Consider the following 19,625-nt stretch of genomic DNA (forward strand, 5'->3'; position numbering starts at 1 on the left):
GTAGATATTGTTTTGAATATTTTCCAGCTCTTATCTATCAGAGAGCTACCCAGCAGCCTGAAATGCTGTAGGCGGTCCAGAAGTATTCACTGTTACTGATAACTAGTACCATTTTTCTCTTTTTAAAAAAGTTATAAGGGCCATAAGAAGAGAAAGGTGAGGTTGGGGAGGTGGAGGGTTCAAGGAGCATTTCCTGCATATTTCTCCACAGACCTTGGAAGCCCTGTACCACTGGAAATGGTAATGGGTAAAGGATGAGTGTGGGATTTGTGTAGGCAATGCATGGGATATTCAACCCAGATCTGCCACAGTGCCTTGCATGATTAATAACTTTTTCTTTACATACACATACCCTTCGACAATTATTTTGGATTTTGTGTAGAACTAGTGTTACTTTTGTAAATAGCTAGACAGGTTACGTAGTCTGATGTACAAATGCTGAATTTCTCACTTCAGTTATTGGTCAGATTATTAGAAAGCGTATTGCAGAACCATTTGTCTTCTGTTTTGTACATAGCTAAAAGAGAATTCTATCATTTCTACCTCTATGTCTAGTCTAGAAAGATAGCCCAAGAGGCCTTCTTTTGTTAATAAAAATGTCAGGGCATTGTGAGTACACAAATGCTAACCTGCTGAAGGTTGAAAATATTGTATTTAGCTGATTTACTGTATTTAGCAACTACGATATAGTTCTAACTATTTTAATGACCAATTTAGACTATTTTCATGGTAAATTAGACTGAGAATGTGTTGGTTATCTAGCAGTCACCCTTTGTGGCTTTCTGGAGAAGAGTTGGTCTTTAGTTACTTGAAAAACCTCTGGCTGGAGCTTTACCTAGAATGCATTATGACCAAATGTGGTGGGGGTGGTGGTGGTGGTGAAGAGGGCATCTTTATATTCTCCAAAAGCTATTTGATAAGCATGCCCGGGCAATATTATACACTTTGGAGTGTGTTCCATGTAAAGGATTAGCAGTAATATATTTTTACTGTAAAATAGAACTGATCACACTATTCTTAACAGTTTGCAGTGAATAATTAGTTTAACTGACTCAGATGTCACTCTTGCTATACAGTCCGTTAGGGCTTATAAGGGCTATAGCCTGAGCTGTGTTTAAAAATTTTTTCTTTGTTTGCTGTGAGGTCAGCCATACACTTCTTGGAGGTCCCACAAATACATTTATCTTCGGTTTAGCACCCAACAGTGAAAGAGAAGCCTACCAGAAAAAGCCTGTTCACTGACTGCTCATAAATTGCTGTGGCATTAAATGCCAAACAGAATTCAGTATCTTCCAGTCCCAAACTGCTGTCAGTTTTACTGAAAGTTCTCATCCTTGTGCCTTTGTTCAGACATTTGAGAGAACCATTTCCATGGTATCATGGATTTAACTTGACCCAGAGGCCAAATATCTACTACTGTACTTGTCAAAGTACAGACAAGGTGAAAGTCATATTTTGACATGCTTCTAGATTTTTCTAGAACGTAACTTTTTTTAAAAGCATGCAGTGGCACTAATAGAGTTAATAGCTACTTTGTCCATTGTAAAGTAACCAGAAAGTGTCTACTGTCCTCTGGATGTCAATTCAGTTAGTATTCAGCTAATTGACCATGTAGATAACTGTACAGCAGCTAGGCATATTACTTTTTAAATATATGTCTAAATACTATAATATCTTCCAGTATGAGCACAAGCAGCCAACAAACGATCCAAGAATTATGAAATTGATTGCTCCATTCATAATCAATATATAGAATGCATATTAATTGTTTAAAACCATGTTGAGGAATCTTAGGGGGTCTCGGGTTAACTTTCATCAATTTCATTGCCTTTTAAATAGTATTAGAAAAAGAAAAGAAGTGACACATAATCCTGAATTCCAGCATGAATCTACAAAAAAATCAGAACTCTGAGAAACTATTCTTAATTTCTCTTTATGCCTAAATGGAGCAGGGATTACCAATGAGTGGGTTATATTTCTGTGATGGCAATCTGGTGTGTGTTTAATGATACAATATCTGTTTTACCTCTGACTTTTATTGTGAATATAAAGACTTATCCTCAGCATAATTTAAACTGTGTTTTGTGCTTTAATGGTTATTAATTATTAAGGAAGATGTGGTCTGGCAACAAAAAATAGTTCAAGTGTAATTCAACTTCAGTTTTTTTTCCTTTGGGTTTTGAACACAATCTAAAGATCCATCCATATATGTTAAGTACCGTAGGATTGACTGATTGCTTGACATACTAGTTTGATACATTTTAATGTTAATTTCTTTCAAATTACTACCTGTGCGCCACAACAAAATTACATTCCCTAAAAATTGCACCAAATACTAATTTTGAAAATTGGGTTCAAGGTGATCAGAATTTGACCCTGCAAACTGCGTTATGAGATTTGTCAAACAATTGAGTCTAATAGTGGGGCAACCAATTAAATTAAAAATACTGACTTGTACTAAATCAGTCGTATGTTCATTCTGACGGGAGGGGGAGGTGGTCAAGGAGCACATCAGCAAAAAAATGTCAACTGTAGTGTCTGGGAGTTTGAGGATTACCACTTAAACATAATGGGCTAAATTCCACCCTCCGTTGCATGCTAGTTTAACTGGAGCTGCATCTGTTCAACTGAGGGCAGTGTTCCACCCATTGTTACTACTTTTGTAGTGTTTCAAAGATTGTTTTGCATCCTCCACTTCATACTTAAGAATTAAAAATAAATAAATAAAAGCAGATCAAAACTGACACAGACTATGACAGTGAAAACAAACGTGATCCTGACCTGTTCTGTCGGATGTTGCATAAGGTTGAGATGTATTGTGAACCTCTCTCGTATGCATAAACAAAGTGCATTGGTCATGACTTTCCTCCTGATCTTTAGTTTCACAGCGGATAAGTATCCCATTGTGAGAAACGGATTATAGCTACCACAAACCAAATGCTGATTCATGAACAAAACCTAACAAATCAGAATCCCAGTATAATCAATTTAATAGATCATGAAGACAATTGTCCTAATATTGCCATTTTTAGAACAGAAATTTCAGAATCCCAACTGTTTAATAATATAAACTAAACCTAGAAATTTACTAGCTAAGTGGGCATTTGACTTCGATATTCCAGGGTTGGAAAGCCAGTGCAAACAACTGGAAATTCTTTTTTTTTTTTTTTTTTTTTTTCTTTTTGAGAAGGAGCCAATGCATATCAAGAAAGGCTGGGTGCCAAACCTCTCTCATAACTCTTACCAGACATTGCTACCCAGATTTTCCTGCTTCCTTGAGACCATTTTCCTTTGCTTCAGATGGTCACTAACTTTTTATGGAGCAGCAGCAGAAGAAACCGGGAAGACGCTCTTCCTCTCCTGCTTCGACCCACTTCAGCTACCTGATGTGGGTCCTGTTTACACTGAGTGCCCTCAACACCCGGCTGGCAGTGGAAGTACTTCTGGGTTGAAAGGTGATCACACTGCATGTCCCTGCAAAGCTGTGCAGAAAGGCCAGGAATTGACCCTTGATCAGTGGAGCCAGACAAGAGATTCTCCTGGACTGATTGCAAGCTGAAACAATTAAGAGATTTCCATTCTTTCTTTGGGCCCCCTCCCGCACCTCAGTTGGACAAGGCTATGCAACCTTACTACTTTCTCCTGGTGTAGACGTTTTCTCTTCTTGCCAACCCAATTTAACCAGTGCTCTCTTCCTTCCACTTAATGACCCCTCTTCCTCAATCCTGTTTTTGTTTTGGTTTGTTCCTTCCTTCCTTAGCAGGAGAGAAGACCATCTTCCTTGCAGCCTTCCTCCTGCTCTGCCCTTACCTATGGACACTTTGGAAGGCGAAGGGGACTCTGACTCTGAGCCTTCTACTCTGGTTGCCCCTTCCCCTGCCATCTGTGATATGGTTAGTAGAGAACATCAGGAGTATCTCCTATCTCAGTCTCCAAGATGACTTCCTGACATGGCTCTCAGTTTCCTGGAAATATCTGCCAAGTAGATGCTGCCTTCCCAGAGTTGTGACGTGCCTACTCCAAAGTGGTCTAAGCAGTGGCCTCCCATTCAAAACCATCTGGCCTCCTAGATTCCAGTATTATTCAGAAGGACTCAGCCCCGTGGTGGAAGGTGCTATAAGGAGGATCTTCAACCAAGGAAACATTCCAATAACTACAGAAGATTACAGATTCTGTTTATCCAGAGCAGCCATATCTCCAGCTCTCTGGGTTGAGCCTTGGAGGGGAGGCATGTCTTCAAAATGTAGACTTCTGCTTCTTCCATTCAAAGGCCCAAGATTGTTTGGAGATATCCTTAGCTCCACTCTCAAAGTTATGAAGGAAAATGCATCTCTTCCTATTTCGTAAGCCCTCGTGAATAAAAGCAAGCCTGCTCTTTCCTTTTCCTTCTTTCCTAGATAGCAATTAATAGTAAAACAAATTTGTGTCTAAGTGGGAAAGGAAACACGCAGCAGATCTGGCAAAATAGCTGACAAGCTGTTACGACCCAACTGGTCTTTAAAATGTAGGACACAGACACACAAGCAGGGATACCATACAAAATAATAGGAGATGGCATTCTTTTCTTTAGCATATCAAATTATCTAGGTATTTATACGGCACCCAGTAAATGCATTTAATGACTCAACATTTCTCATGTGAACCAATGATGGTATACATGTGAATAGTAGCTTTGGGATGAAGGTTAATTTGGGTTTAAGATGTTGGTTAAAAAGTTGCATGTGTATACTGAAACTATATGGTTAAAACCATGTAACCAAGCAGGATAAGTAACAAGAGAGGGGTTAGAGCAGGGGGAGTGGACTCAAGGTCTTCCATGTGGGTTCCCTAGCCACTGGATTACAGTGTCTGTCTCTTTCCCTCCTCTTTCCCCAATAACATTTTCACTGTGGATAAATATTTAGTCACAAGCACTAGCTTGATTCCCACCATCATTATCCATAATAGAATGAATATTCCTGAATTCACATTCTTTTCACTGAAAAAGTTGCTTTCAGCGTAAAGTGCCTTTTAAACACACATCATCCCATGTGCTTGCATGACTAATACATGACTAGGTGAGACAGCTTTGTAAATGACACCAGAAGATGGCACCATAAACCTGCAATGGTATTTCACTCTTCGTAGATGTTAGTCCAAAAGAACTTTGCTTTGCTTTTTAAAAGCAACAGGAGTGTTACTTGGCCACACAGTAAAACTCAGAGGATTTTGCATAATCATTGAAAATGTTTGGTATAGTTTAGAAAGAGAATTAAAGGAGGCAGCCTTCTTATGTACCTCCCAGGTCAGTGGTTCTCAACCAGGGGTACATGTAGCCCAGGATTACACATCTTCCAGGGGATACACATCAGCTTTTCTAGATATTTGCCTAGTTTTACAACAGGCTACATAAAAAGCACTAGCAATGTCGGTACGCACTATAATTTCATATGACATTTATATGCTCTATATAATATACACTGAAATGTAAGTACAATATTTATATTCCAATTTATTTTATAATTATATGGTAAAAATGGGAAAAAGCAAGTTTTCAGTAATGTGTGCTGCAACACTTTTGTATTTTTGTCTGATTTTGTAAGCAAGTAGTTTTTAAGTGAGGTGAAACTTGGGGGTATGTAAGAAAAATCAGACTGCTGAAAGAGGTACAGTAGTCTGGAAATGTTGAGAGCCACTGTTCTAAATCTTCTATAAAAGAAAATTGTATTAGGGCTGCTTATGAAATTACTTAAATTTGTACTTTTATCCTAAAATGATTATTAATAGTAGTAAAATTAAACTAACTTAATTGTGTTTGATAAGCACAATCACATTTGCAGATGAAACATAACCAAACTTCACTTCAGCAAAACTCATATTCCCATGCTTGATTTTAAAGACATAGCTAATCCCATTGAATTCAATATGACTTATGCACATAGTTAAGTGCTTTGCTTATGGGTTTACTCAAACTTGAAATTTAAGCACAGGCTTGCCTTTTTTTTTCTGAATCACGGCCAAAAGTAGCTTTTCTTAACATGCTTCTTAGTAGAACTGGTCAAAAGTTTTCTCTGAACATTTTTCTATTGGAGAATTCCATTTTGTTGAAATCTAAACTTTGACTTTTTTACAGATTTCAATGACATTTTGTTTTTCAAAAAATTGAAGTGAAGCATTTGGGAACAGAATATTTTTTTGTTTGTTTGTTTTGAAACTTTCCATTTTTTATTTATATACTATAATATAGTAAAGTCAAAATTTGAAGTAAATATTTCAATTTTTTTGAAGTGGGATGTTTCAGTGGACCCAAACAATCTTTTATATAGTTATTTGTGTGTGTGCTTGCGCAAATTTTGTTTCCGGAAATTTTGAATGTTTTTGGTTGTATTCCAATTTGGAGCAAAAACAAGTGTAAAAATCATTGGCATGTCCTGCCAAACAGAGGTTCTGGTTCTTGCACAGCTCTATGCCTTCCATGGGATTACAGTTTTAAACATAACTAAAGTATTTTGTATTAGCCAAATCAAAACGCCCTGTGATTCGGATATAGGTTAGAATTTCTCTCTATTACCTTTCTTTCAGAAACAAAAAAGTAAACAACGCAACAACGCCTTATGTGGTTAGGCAGAAATTTTTCCTGTGAGCAGGTTATTTCACAACTACTTACTGCTGTGTTAACTCTCACGTTCCTCTGAAAGCACTTGCCATTGTCAGAGGCAAGATACTGGAGTGAAAGGGCCATTGTTTTGATCTAGTATGGTAAGTTTAGAGTTCAAGATCCAGGCTTGGTTTCTTGTTGTTAACTTGCAGGACGGGATTGGATGTGCTCTGCCTTGGGAGATGGAGCACCTTTTGTTCATTGTGTGTCTAATGCTAACTTTAGACTGTAGGTGCCTCAGGGCAAGGATTTTTTTTCTTTGTTAAATGCCACATATGCTTATGGTGTTCTGTAAATAATAAACACATCCAACAATTTTCTCACGCTTCAGAAAGAGCAGCATGCAGCCCTCCTCTGTGGAAAGGCAGCTTTATGGAGTCTGCAAGGGAGGAAACAGTTTATCCCTAAAAATCAGTATTGCTCCCAGAACTGGCATTACATTAACATAACTACTGCCTAGTTTAAACTGATATAATCCAGGAAATTAGGAGTAATGGCTAAAATTGTGTCATTAACTCACTCTACTGTGTACAACTATTGCAGATCACAGGCTATGGCAGCGCTCTCATTTCTTGGGAGCCTCTGTTAGTGATCAACTTTATAGTGAGCAGGAACAATGGAGTGAGTTAGGGACAGAGCTTCTGCCTTAACTCTGAAGGAAGCATACAAAACGGGTAGGAATTTTCAAAATGCATGTTCTTTATCTAATGTCTAGTCCATAAACATGTCTTAAGAGAATGTTAATAATTTAAACTAATACAAACCCTGACTTTACCCCTGCCTCTGTTAATTTGGTTTATTGTATATTTCTCTTTTGAAACAAGCCATTGTTCTGCTTTCAAACACCATCCCTGAGAAAAGCTGAGCATCCTCCAGTCCTAGTGAAATAAGAGAAAGTTGAGGGTGCGGCTCACCTCATAGGATTGGGCCTTGGAAGAGTAACTAAACATGAAGCTGTGCTAATCATGGCTCTGATCCTGCCAACACTTAGAGACGTACTTAACTTTACTACTATCTAAGTCAATGGTACTACTTATGGTAGTAACTAAGAGTTTACAGAATCAAAGCTTATGTTAGCATGTTGTCTGGTTTCTAAGTGAAATATGGGAGATTTTTAAAAATTAAGTGGTTCTTAATTCACCAAACTCCTGCTGGCTACAGTGAGATGAGAAACACTTAAATAAATTTATCAAACATATAATTTTGGTAAATTTAGGCACATGAAATATGTGTGTTAGTATTTTATCCTCTGATTATATTTTCATTTGATTTTGAAAAATAGTTGAAAAATAGTATTAGAACAATAAAGTGAAAACCCCACACCTGAAATCATATATTACACTATTCATGTACTGCATTGGTGTGAATATCCATGCAAATAATAATTTTCCCAGTGCCAGATAAATAAATGCCACTATAATACTAACCTTTGTTGAAAAAAAACTGTAGTAAATCATTGGCACTTGGTGAAGTTAGCCCAACACAAACAATTACCCATTTCAGCATAAATCTGTTTTATGGTTTGTTTAGTACCTGCTGTTAACATGCAAAAAAAAAAAGTAAACACATGAAATTAAAATATAAAAACAGCACAATTATTATTTTATTGAATGTAGAAATACCTGAAATGATCCAACTGATCTTGGCTAAATGTCTGTCTTGGCCCTAGGTGCACAGTGTTGTTAAAGCTATTAATTACCAAAATGTTTTAAAGCACCACTCATCTGCTCAGTGTACACAAGCTCCTAGACTGGAAAATTGTCAGGCATGCTCTAATGAAATGGGAATGAGCGGTGCATATTTCAAGGAAAAGCTGAATTCCAATTTATATTCCAATTCTTCTCTCCCCTTTCAGGTGCTTGTTACATTCTCCGATAAAGTACTTTGGGCTTGAAATGCTCCATGCTTGGCCCCATAGTGAATCTCTGGTAGCATGTATCAGAGCCAGATATAGAATTGTGACAACACCCAGAGTACAATCCAGACTGATGGACAGCTGTGGCCCTTCAAGTCTCCAACCTGGGGGTGCTTTTTACACTGCTTCGCTGTGAAAGCAACCACTCCTGGTCTGCCCACACAGCCTCCAGCATGTAAATCATCCCAGCTGAGTGCTATGTCTAGCCACTCATGAATTACACTGTGGGCAACACCAGCGAACTCCTGGTCACAGACTTTCCCCCAGAAATGTGTGTCTTGTACTGCCCAGCCCCCCCACCCCCCGGACAACACAAGCTCATATAAAGTCTATCATTTTCTATTCATGAAATGTACACAAATCTTATCCTAAATGAAATTTCCCAAACATGTCAAAGTTTATTAACTACAGAAAGATAGATATTAGGTGATTAAAAGTAATAAGGCATAAAAGTCAGAATTGGTTACAAAGAAATAAAAGATAAAACACAAACTAATACCTAACTTAACAAGCTAAGTGAACTTTTAAAGCAAAAGGATCTCTCACCACACGTTCTAGCAGTCTTACTGGCTGATTCTTTCAGCCAAGATCCCGCCCCAGTTCAGCGAGGCTTCCTTTTTCCTTCAACGCTTGTTGATGCTGTGAGTAGAAATGAAGGGGGAAGTAATCGAGGGAGTTTGCCCCCTTTCTTATAGCAATTCTCTTCTTCGAGAATCAGCTCCAGCTGGGACGCAGGTGACAAAGTTGGTGGGATGGGAACTTGCAGCTATTTTCTTTGTGAAGATGTATATTTCTCACTCAAGCCTTTTTTCCTGCCCCAAAATGGCCACTTAACCCACTGATAGTCCATTTGTTGACACACGGCTGAAATGCTAGTTTGCCTTTTGTCTCTGAAGAACGGCTTTCTGCCTGTTTTTCTAAATATAGCGTATGTTTCAGCAATCTCACACACTAGAATTTTATAATCTTACATACAATATTGCCACACATGTTTTACCAGGGCAATAATCAGCAAATTATGAGTTTTCTAATGATACCTCACAAGGCATACTTTGTACAAAATTTATCAGTCTTGAAACAGGGTAAACAGCGGGATACAGTCTGTCATAATAATACAGCAAGTGGCATTAAGATACTGTAAACAGACTGAACCTTTTGTGAGTTTTTGGTGAGGAAGGTTGCAGGGACCTGGGGGGCATACCCCAAGGGCCAGGGACCAACCTCTCCATATGTTACTGCAGAAACATATTACTCCAGTGGGGACTGGAAGGAATGAAGTCAAGGGCCACCTCTTCCTCTCACTCCTGCCCTGAGCTGTGGAGTGGCCTAAGCATGCTTGTGGGAGCAAGATGTGTTGCTTCCTTCCTCAGTCCAGCTAAGTATGGTCTAGCAGTATTGAAACTCCCAGGAGGCTAAGGTGCTTCTTGGAGTTACACTATGGTTGGATAGGAGCTCTGAGAAAAGGCTGTCAGAAAAATGTCAGAAAAGAAATAAAAAGTTATCAGCTAGAGTGAAAGCCATACTGTATATGGGAATGGAGACTATGGAATGAGTGAAGCCCTACCCTTTACATGTGCACATTATCCAGTCTTCTGCTAAATGGTTAATGCAGAAGCCCATGCTCATGGTGCTTGACCACAGAAAGTGTTTTTGCTAAGATACAGTGCCCTTGCAGGGTACAGGCCGTTTCAACTAAAACTCTTTCTGAAATGCACTAAAGAGAGAAAAATTGACCTCACATTCCCTCCTATGAAGTGCTTTTGGGAACAGCTAGCAGCATCTCTCTCTGAGAATGGAAGGGAACATAGTTCATACTTATTTTCATATGGCCACCAAAGGGACCGTGGGCTTTTTTTCAGGGCTTGGATAAATGTTTTGTACTTTCATTTTAGTCACCATAAAATGTAAAGACAAGGAAAGGGGGCCCTAGGGGAAGGGAAATGAATGTAAAAACCAAGCTGACCTGACAAAGACCAGTTCTGTAACATGTTATTCAGGGCTATCCCTGCAGGCAGCCTCATTAAACCCCATGGGTCTCCCTCCATGGAACAAATTGCAGGACTAGGACTCATAGCCCCCAGTTCTGAACTATTTACACATACAGTGGACCCTGAGAGTTATGAACATCTTGGGAGTGAAGGTTGTTCATAACTGAAATGTTTGTAATTCTGAACAAAATATTAAGGTTGTTCTTTCAAAAGTTTACAACTGAACCTTGACTTAATACAACTTTGAAACTTTACTATGCAGAAGAAAAATACTGTTTTTAACCACTGTAATTTAAATCCTAGAACATCAGGGTTGGAAGGGTCCTCAGGAGGCCATCTAGTCCAACCCCCTGCTCAAAGCAGGACCAATCCCCAACTAAATTATCCCAGCCAGGGCTTTGTCAAGCCTGACCTTAAAAACTTCTAAGGAAGGAGATTCCACCACCTCCCTAGGTAACGCATTCCAGTGTTTCACCACCCTCCTAGTGAAAAAGGTTTTCCTAATATCCAACCTAAACCTCGCCCACTGCAACTTGAGACCATTACTCCTTGTTCTGTCATCTGCTATCACTGAGAACAGTCTAGATCCATCCTCTTTGGAACTCCCTTTCAGGTAGTTGAAAGCAGCTATCAAATCCCCCCTCATTCTTCTCTTCCGCAGACTAAACAATCCCCGTTCCCTCAGCCTCTCCTCATATGTCATGTGTTCCAGTCCCCTAATAATTTTTGTTGCCCTCCGCTGGATGTTTTCCAACTTTTCCACATCCTTCTTGTAGTGTGGGGCCCAAAACTGGACACAGTACTCCAGATGAGGTTTCACCAATGTCAAATAGAGGGGAACGGTCACATCCCTCGATCTGCTGGTAGTGCCCCTACTTATACATCCCAAAATGCCATTGGCCTTCTTGGCAAGAAGGGCACGCTGTTGACTCATATCCAGGTTTCAGAGTAGCAGCCGTGTTAGTCTGTATTCGCAAAAAGAAAAGCAGTACTTGTGGCACCTTAGAGACTAACACATTTATTAGAGCATAAGCTTTCGCTTTCGTGAGCTACATGAATCCGATGAAGTGAGCTGTAGCTCACGAAAGCTTATGCTCTAATAAATTTGTTAGTCTCTAAGGTGCCACAAGTACTGCTTTTCTTTTGACTCATATCCAGTTTCTCATCCACTGTAACTCCTAGGTCCTCTTCTGCAGAACTGCTGCCCAGCCATTCGGTCCCTAGTCTGTAGCGGTGCATGGGATTCTTCCGTTCTAAGTGCAGGACTCTGTACTTGTCCCTGTTGAACCTCATCAGATTTTATTTTGGCCCAATCTTCTAATTTGTCTAGGTCCCTCTGTATCCTATCCCTACCCTTCAGCATATCTACCTCTCCTCCCAGTTCAGTGTCATCTGCAAACTTGCTGAGGGTGCAATCCACGCCATCCTCCAGATCATTAATGAAGATATTGAAGAAAACTGGCCTGAGAACTGACCCTTGGGGCACTCCACTTGATACCGGCTGCCAACTAGAAAGAAACAAGCACAGAAACAATCTCCTCACCTTGTCAAATTTTTTTTTTAAACTTTCTCTTTGTTTTAGTAGTTTACATTGAACACAATACTGTACAGTATTTGCTTTCTTGGCTCTGCTGTTGCCGGAGAGCATACTTCTGGTTCCAAATGAGGTGTGTCATTAACAGATCAGTTTGCATAGGCAGTGGGTGAACCGCCGGTTGAGGGAGACTAGCCCCCTGTCAGCCCTGCCCTCAGTCGTGGATCCGACCCCTTCCCTTGCCAGAGGCCCCTCCACTGTGGCCACCAGTTTCCCCCCCCCCAACCTCAAACTGCTGAGCAGGTGGGTGATGTATGGCCTCCCCTGAGTGCTGGGTGGATGGGCAGTGCACAACCCTCCAGACCCCAAGTGCAGACTGGAAGGGGGTGCAGGGCCTCAAGCACAGGGGGGCAGCCCCAGAAACTCCAGCCACCTCCCCAGTGCCAGGTGGCATGGTCCCCCACAGCCGGGGGCCCTCCAGTGCTGTGCAGCTCCAGCCACCTCAAGTCCCAGCTGCCCTGTCCTCAGCCCCAGTATGCTTCCCTGAAGCGGAGCAGCCTGCCTGGGCTGGGGCCAAGGAGGAAGGGGAAGCAGGAGAGGGCTTCAGGCAGGAGCATGGGCAGGGCCATGCTGGGGTCTTTGGGGAGGCACAGCATTCCCTAGCCTATGCAATGCGCCACCCATGTCAGTTTGTAACTCTGGTGTTCGTAACACTGAGGTTTTACTATATGCTTAATTTCACTCATAGGCGCAATCCCATTGTTGTCAGAGTGGGACTATGTGCTTTGCTAGGGTAGGGCCTGCAGCAGCAAAAGCTTGGGCCCACACTAGTTACTTCCATTTACTCTCTGCCAGCAAGCATCAGCATCAGCCTAGATAAATCTCTTCAAGGAGGAGAAAGATGCCCATGATAGCCATGGACAATAAAAGAACATTTAAAACAAATTGAGACTGACCTATTACCAACCATGCCCCAGCTTGAAGAAAAATCTTTTGCCCTGATGCTGTGAGCTGGGCCAAGCATGTGGCCTCAGCAGGCCTCCCCAGTGAACTTCTTTATCAAGGTGGCTGGGGTGATTTGCCTGCAGAGATTTGCCTTCCTGCTGATGGCTTAGGCCAATTGATCCTGCAAACACCTGGGCATGTGCCCTGATAGTCCTACTGAAGCCAGTAGATGACAAGTATGTCAGTGTGAGATGATCTATTGGGATAAATCCCTGCCCCCATACAGAGCCTAACTGAATGGAGCTAAGAGGGAGAGATATGGGGGCTACCAATGTGGAGCTCACTGCGGGATTTGAGCCTGAGTGAGCATGTGACAGAAAAGGGACAGGAACTGCTCCCTTCTTATGGGACAGTGAGATGGGAACAGCTCTCTCTAATACCAAGTCCTTTGTTCTCCTTATTGCACATAAGTATCAGCAACCCCTTATATACCCCACAAAAAAGAGAAAGAACAGGTGTCACCCATGCTGTAAGATGGGGGTCTGTCTAATGCTCCTAAGGCTGTTTGCAGTTCAACAGAGAACATAGCAAGCTTTAGAGTAGCAGCCGTGTTAGTCTGTATTCGCAAAAAGAAAAGGAGTACTTGTGGCACCTTAGAGACTAACAAATTTATTAGAGCATAAGCTTTCGTGAGCTACAGCTCACTTCATCGAAATGCATCCGATGAAGTGAGCTGTAGCTCACGAAAGCTTATGCTCTAATAAATTTGTTAGTCTCTAAGGTGCCACAAGTACTCCTTTTCTTATAGCAAGCTTTGTGTTCTAGAGCAATATATTGGTTCTGCAGGGGTAAGTGTTTGGCCTGCTTCCATTTACCTAATTTTTTCCCCTAATAGGAACATAGGAGCCAATAAAGTCGTTGAGACTATGTTGAAGTAAGATTTAGCAAGGACTCTGGCTGTTTTGTGACAATACTATACAAAGGGAAGGGGGGGAGGGGGGAAGCTTTATAGTACAAAAGTTTGCAGAAAAGAGTATGCATCTTATTATGGGGAGGGAACTACAACTATTCTAATGAGAAACTAAAAACTGTTCTAGTTTGCTCAAAAATAGTTCCTTAGTAATGACAAAACTGGAAATATAGTCAGAAAGGTCTTTCAAAAGACATCACCCACTGGTCATGAATTGTAAATCTGCAGTCTGAGGCTAGTGAAAAGCTTGACTATATGGGGAGGCATGTTAATTAGTTGATAATCTGTAGGAACAAATCACACTATACAGTAATAGTTACCACACACTGCACATTGCTAACTACCTTTGATGTTGTCAAGGCTGATTTTCCTGTCTGACTTTGAGTGCCAAAGGTCTGGGCCCTCAAGGATTCTAAAAAATTAATACTGGCCACTCCATGCTTGTATTAAACTCCCAGGGTTACAGCTTCTCTCTGACCTTAGATGGGTAGATGCTGCTATCACCCAAATGCAAAAAAACCCTTTTGAGAACCCAGAAAGGCGCCCTTTGGAATTCTTTCCTGTGGCGTATACTCAAGCACTTTCACCCCACCCCCAGGAAGAGCTGAGAAAGAAAAACAAAGAAAATTAGCTGTTGCCACCAGCTAATGAAACAACAAACCTCTTATGGACACAAAAACCCAATCCTATTCTTAAAAAAAGGTAAATTTTATTAAAAACAAACAAAAAAAGAAAATACATGTGTAACTTAGGCTTTTTGCTAGATTAAAAAAAAAATCTATTACAAAAATTAAGCATCAAGATAGCTCTCGAGGTTCAGCTTAAAGGTTATAAGCAAAACAAAAGCAACTGGGGTTAACACAGGGGAGACCACAAGCCAATAAGAAATAACCCTAATCACATCTTCCTAGACATTCCCTGAGTTACTTACATATCTGGGGTTTTAGATGAGCAATCTCTAGATATGTTCTGATGGTTTTTCATACCTGCCTTAAAACTTCCTACATCATAGTTCAGCCCGGTTTCTGTGTCTTCTCTCTCTGGAAAGAGCAACAAATGGACAAAAGAAAAGTTTTTTCCCAGTTGTAAAAGTTCTAGTCCCCCCATTGGCTCTTTTGGTCAGGTGCCCACTCCCTTCTTTTTACTTATGGGTTTTCTTAACCCTTTAGAGGTAAAGCAAGTAGAGAACTGCTACCAAGAGGGATTTTATAGCTAACTGGCTGGCTGGGTGTCCATAAAAGGAAGCTACTTTTCCCCCACCCCTCCTTCATTTATCACAGATGTAGCTGCTTTTTTTTAGAACTGTATGGGAGCCTACACTAAATTGCCTGCTGAGTTTATGTCAGCCCACCATAATGAGGTTACCACCATCTAAAGAGAGAAATGAAGACGAATCTCCTAGGAAATGCAAAAGAACTGTCCTCCACTTTTTGCATGAGTGTGACTCAGCCTCACACTGGTAGGAGTTCTCTTTGAAGGAAACTGAACACAGAGGTTGAGAGTCCATGCACAGGTTTAGGTAACAGCTCCTACTTACCAGCTGACAAGAATGATTCTTGCTCACAGCATTCAGCAGCTATGATGAGCTCCTTTGGGGTGGGGCACTGAGAACAAGAAATTTGTTTAGCTTGTGATTATTGTAAAGCTTGTTTACTTTTCTAAGAGTAAAGGTGGCAGAGTCTGAAATGCCTGCCTGTGTAACCATACACATTCCCTGTCAAGCTGAGCTTCATTTACCTCTTCTGATTGCCTAAAGGTGCTTCCCTGTCAGTATTGTTTAAACAGCAAATGATCAGGCTTATCAATCTTCTCTCAGTTATGTACAGGCACCCAACATTAGCACAGATAATTCATTTAAGCTTCCCACCACCTTCCTCTTCCTTTGAGCCTAATTTTGCCCTTGTAAAAGCGTATGCAGTTCTTATTGAAATCCAGGAGAAGTGTGTGCACTTATGTGAGGGCAGAATTGACTTCTAGGGTTTTAGGCCTTTTTTGGTCAGTACTTCACATTTTTATTTTACGTAACAAATTTTATATATGGGTGATGGATACTTAGGCAAGGAAAGGTGCGTGTGAATATGTTAATGGACACTATGCAATGAAGAGAGTGTTTGGAGTTTTCCAGTTTATTGTGTTTTACGTTCTTCATCTCACACACACACACATGGATTCTTTATAAAGAAATCAGCAGGGTAAACATATTCTGGTATTCAATCTCTGCTGAGTTTTTTTGGAACATACGAGCATATATTTTGTTTTTGGTCAGCGTTAATATGCCATTTTACTGACAGAATAGTTCTAATACATTTATTGAGGGCAACCACAGCTAAATCTTGTGTGGCTTAGTCCTGTATAGAATATACAGTGGCAAACTATTGGAGTAGCACAGAGAGAATTCCTTCCTACCCAACCTCTTTGAATGTTTCCCCATTTGTATCTTTGTCCTCTTCTATGCTATCCCTTACACTTGAAATTCTGCTGCAAAATCTTCATGCTACGTGTAAAGGACATCTAACACAGGGGATTCTGAATCAATGTGCATTTTGTACTTGAATGTTCTTATCTCTGAATAACTTGTAAGATCCTTAGGATTGAGACCAAGACTTCTATGTTTGTACAGTAGTTGGCATATTTACGGTACTCAACAAATAACTACTGTAGATTGGTAAAACTGCCTATTTATCTCTGGGGGGCGAGGGGCGTGGGGTGTCAGAGGTCTCATTAATGATCATAGAGTGCTTTAGAGAAAGATAAAATACTATAATAATTGCTACATGATACTCACTGGCCTGTAGTTTTGGTTTAGTTGTGGATTGTTTGTGAATAGGTAGCAAGGAAGGTCTGGCATCTACCAGAGAACAAACCAACAGGTAAAATAAAATGAAGCTAAAGCATCTTTGACTTGGCCATGCCCTAAGAAGATATGGATTGTAGCAATGAAAACTAATGGACAGCAACTTCTGTGAGGGCCACTTGCAATAATAATTGTGAAACAAACTGATACTCTGTGCAGGTTGTATTTAGCCAGAGATACCCCTTTGACACTAGGTGAAGCTTGCATCCTGCAGTGGACTGAAAAAGTCTGTAGTGGTGATGATGGCTTTCCATCATTACGGAATAATGTCCGTTGTTCCATAGTTAAACATAAGGTTGCAACAGAGGTTCTGTTATGCAAAAATTTATCTCTCTTTATATTTCTAAAAAATAAAATTGAGAGCGAGAGACACACACACAACAGGCTCAAAACTGGCAGGTTAGATCTGAGCCTAAGGTAGAATTGTTTCGAGTATCAAGCGATTGGCTCAAGAACTGCCCGAGTTCTGACACCCTAAAAACAATCCAATCAGGACAGTCCCAACAACTTAGCACATTACTGCCCTTCTGGAGCATGACAGCTGTAGTCATATGTTTGTTAGATCCATGATTAATCCTGCACAATAAGCAGGGTATTGTACCTTTCATGTTAAGTTATTAATTGGACCATAATAAAACAAAACAGTGATCTATGTCTAAACACACAATAGTTTCCACATACAGAAAATAGCATCTTTATTACAACATGCTATTGACAGGGGGCTATGTTCTTTCAAATCTTTGTGGCTTCCCCCACCTCTTGTGAATGTCACAGCCAGATCATTTCAGATGTAGTTGTTTTGCTCCATAATTCAGTACAATCTCAAAAAGGAAAAAAAAAAAAGGTAAAAACGGTTTTTGAGCAAAGAGAGCCCGGCCCATGCTAGATGTCAGCAAATGAGGGGTGACCCTAATCAACCAACCAAATTGAAATAGGTTAGATAATGGACAGACAACAATTCAGCAGAAGTTTTATTTTCCATGTATCACTTTGCTCCTCCTTTATCACGTCAGAGGAATCTGGATCAAGATAAACCGCTCAGAAACAAAACTTCTATTTTCATGCAAATGTATCTAATGATAACTCCCTTCCTACTGCCCCACCTATAAATTTATTGTTTCTAAGTAGAATTTTTTTCTAAGCTTCCCAGGAATTGATAACAGCCCATTTAAAAACTTTTATTTGTAATAAAACTGTATAATGAGGAGTTTCCTGTTAGAATTTGGGGTAGGCTGCAGTCATAGCTTGCTTCATGGCCTCTCAAGCTGGAAAAGGTTGCAACTCATGGACTAGCTATATAGCTAGAACAGAGATCCCCAAACCATTTTTTATTGCAACATGGAATCACAGTTCAGGCCAACTGCACCTGTATTTCCTCTCAGTGATCCAGCAAAGGCATCTTCACTCAGGTTTCTGGCTTCCGAGCCTTTGCCTTTCTTGGGTGGAGATCTACATCTCTCTCCCTTGTGACCTGGGTATGTCCAGGCTGAACAGTTCAGTTCCTTCACTGTGTTATTCCCAGCAAAAGACAGTCCACCTAAACATGCTTGCTTCTCCCCTCAGAGACAGCACACACTGTAATTTCCCACAGTTATAAGTTACCACACAACTCTTCCTATGCAGGCTTATTTATTATGGTAAAAATATTAGAGAAAACACATTAAAAACAATAAAAGAATCTACAAAAAATCTACTTGTTTGCTAAAAACAAGCTTGCAAGAGATCTCCCCCCACTGTCTGCACCATGCACACTGGCAGGCGAGCTCCCACAAGAGGTCTTGTTTGTGGTCACAAGTTTATAACAGCCTCTGCTCAGAACTAGCATCTAGTCTTCTGGAGACTCAGTAGGCCATGGTCTTCCAATCCTTCCCTAAGGATTGGGGCCCTCCATGGACCAGAGGTCCTGTCCATTTGCTGGATCACAAAGAAGCCCTGAGTCATCTTAAACTCAGGCTATGTATTCAAACATTTTTTCTTTGTCAGTTACTCCCTGGAGAATGCAGACCGGGTCTCTGAACTGTCCTCATGTCACAGGTGATCAGCAGACAAAAGGTTCCCCATCAGGGCAAAGCTTCAAAGGCTGAGTCAGTAGGTGGGGGGTTGCAATCCCCACCTCTCCAGTACCTCCTAAGAATTCCACTTCACACATATTGTCCCAAAAGATTAAGCATTTCTGCTATATTATTCATCATAGTCTTTTGAAATTCACATGATCTCCTAGAGATGACATTAATCCTTCTTTGTCCTAAAGAAGTTCCATACAATGCCACAGTAGTACACAAACATTTTCATTTTCAATATAATGGACCCAGAAGTTACTAAGTGTAAGTCAATTCAGTTTTACTTAATTCCATAAGGTTTGCACATGATATTGCAGGATATTGTCATATCTGTCACAAATGGTATGGAAATGGTTGAAAACCAGTGCTCTACTTACACCCATTCATTAGGTGCTAAAAGAACCAACCCACCAATAGAACATACAATAATCCAATCTATTGTCACATAGACAAAGACAGGGGGTGAAGTCCTGACCCCCTTGAAATCAATGACAAATCTCCCATTGACTTCAACAGGGCCTGGATTTCATCCAGAGACTTCTACAGATTGTTTGCTTCATTTCACATTTTGAGAAAAGCATGGGATAGTGATTATAAAGTAAAAAATCCTGTGATATATCTCCTAATCAGGTGTACAGAAACTCTTTAGCATGGTTTAATACTATGGGATATTGATTCTATTATATTTTCTATATGCAAAGAACACACACACACTTCCAGTC

The sequence above is a fragment of the Dermochelys coriacea genome, chromosome 11, assembly GCF_009764565.3.
Source record: "Dermochelys coriacea isolate rDerCor1 chromosome 11, rDerCor1.pri.v4, whole genome shotgun sequence".
NCBI lineage: Eukaryota > Metazoa > Chordata > Testudines > Dermochelyidae > Dermochelys > Dermochelys coriacea.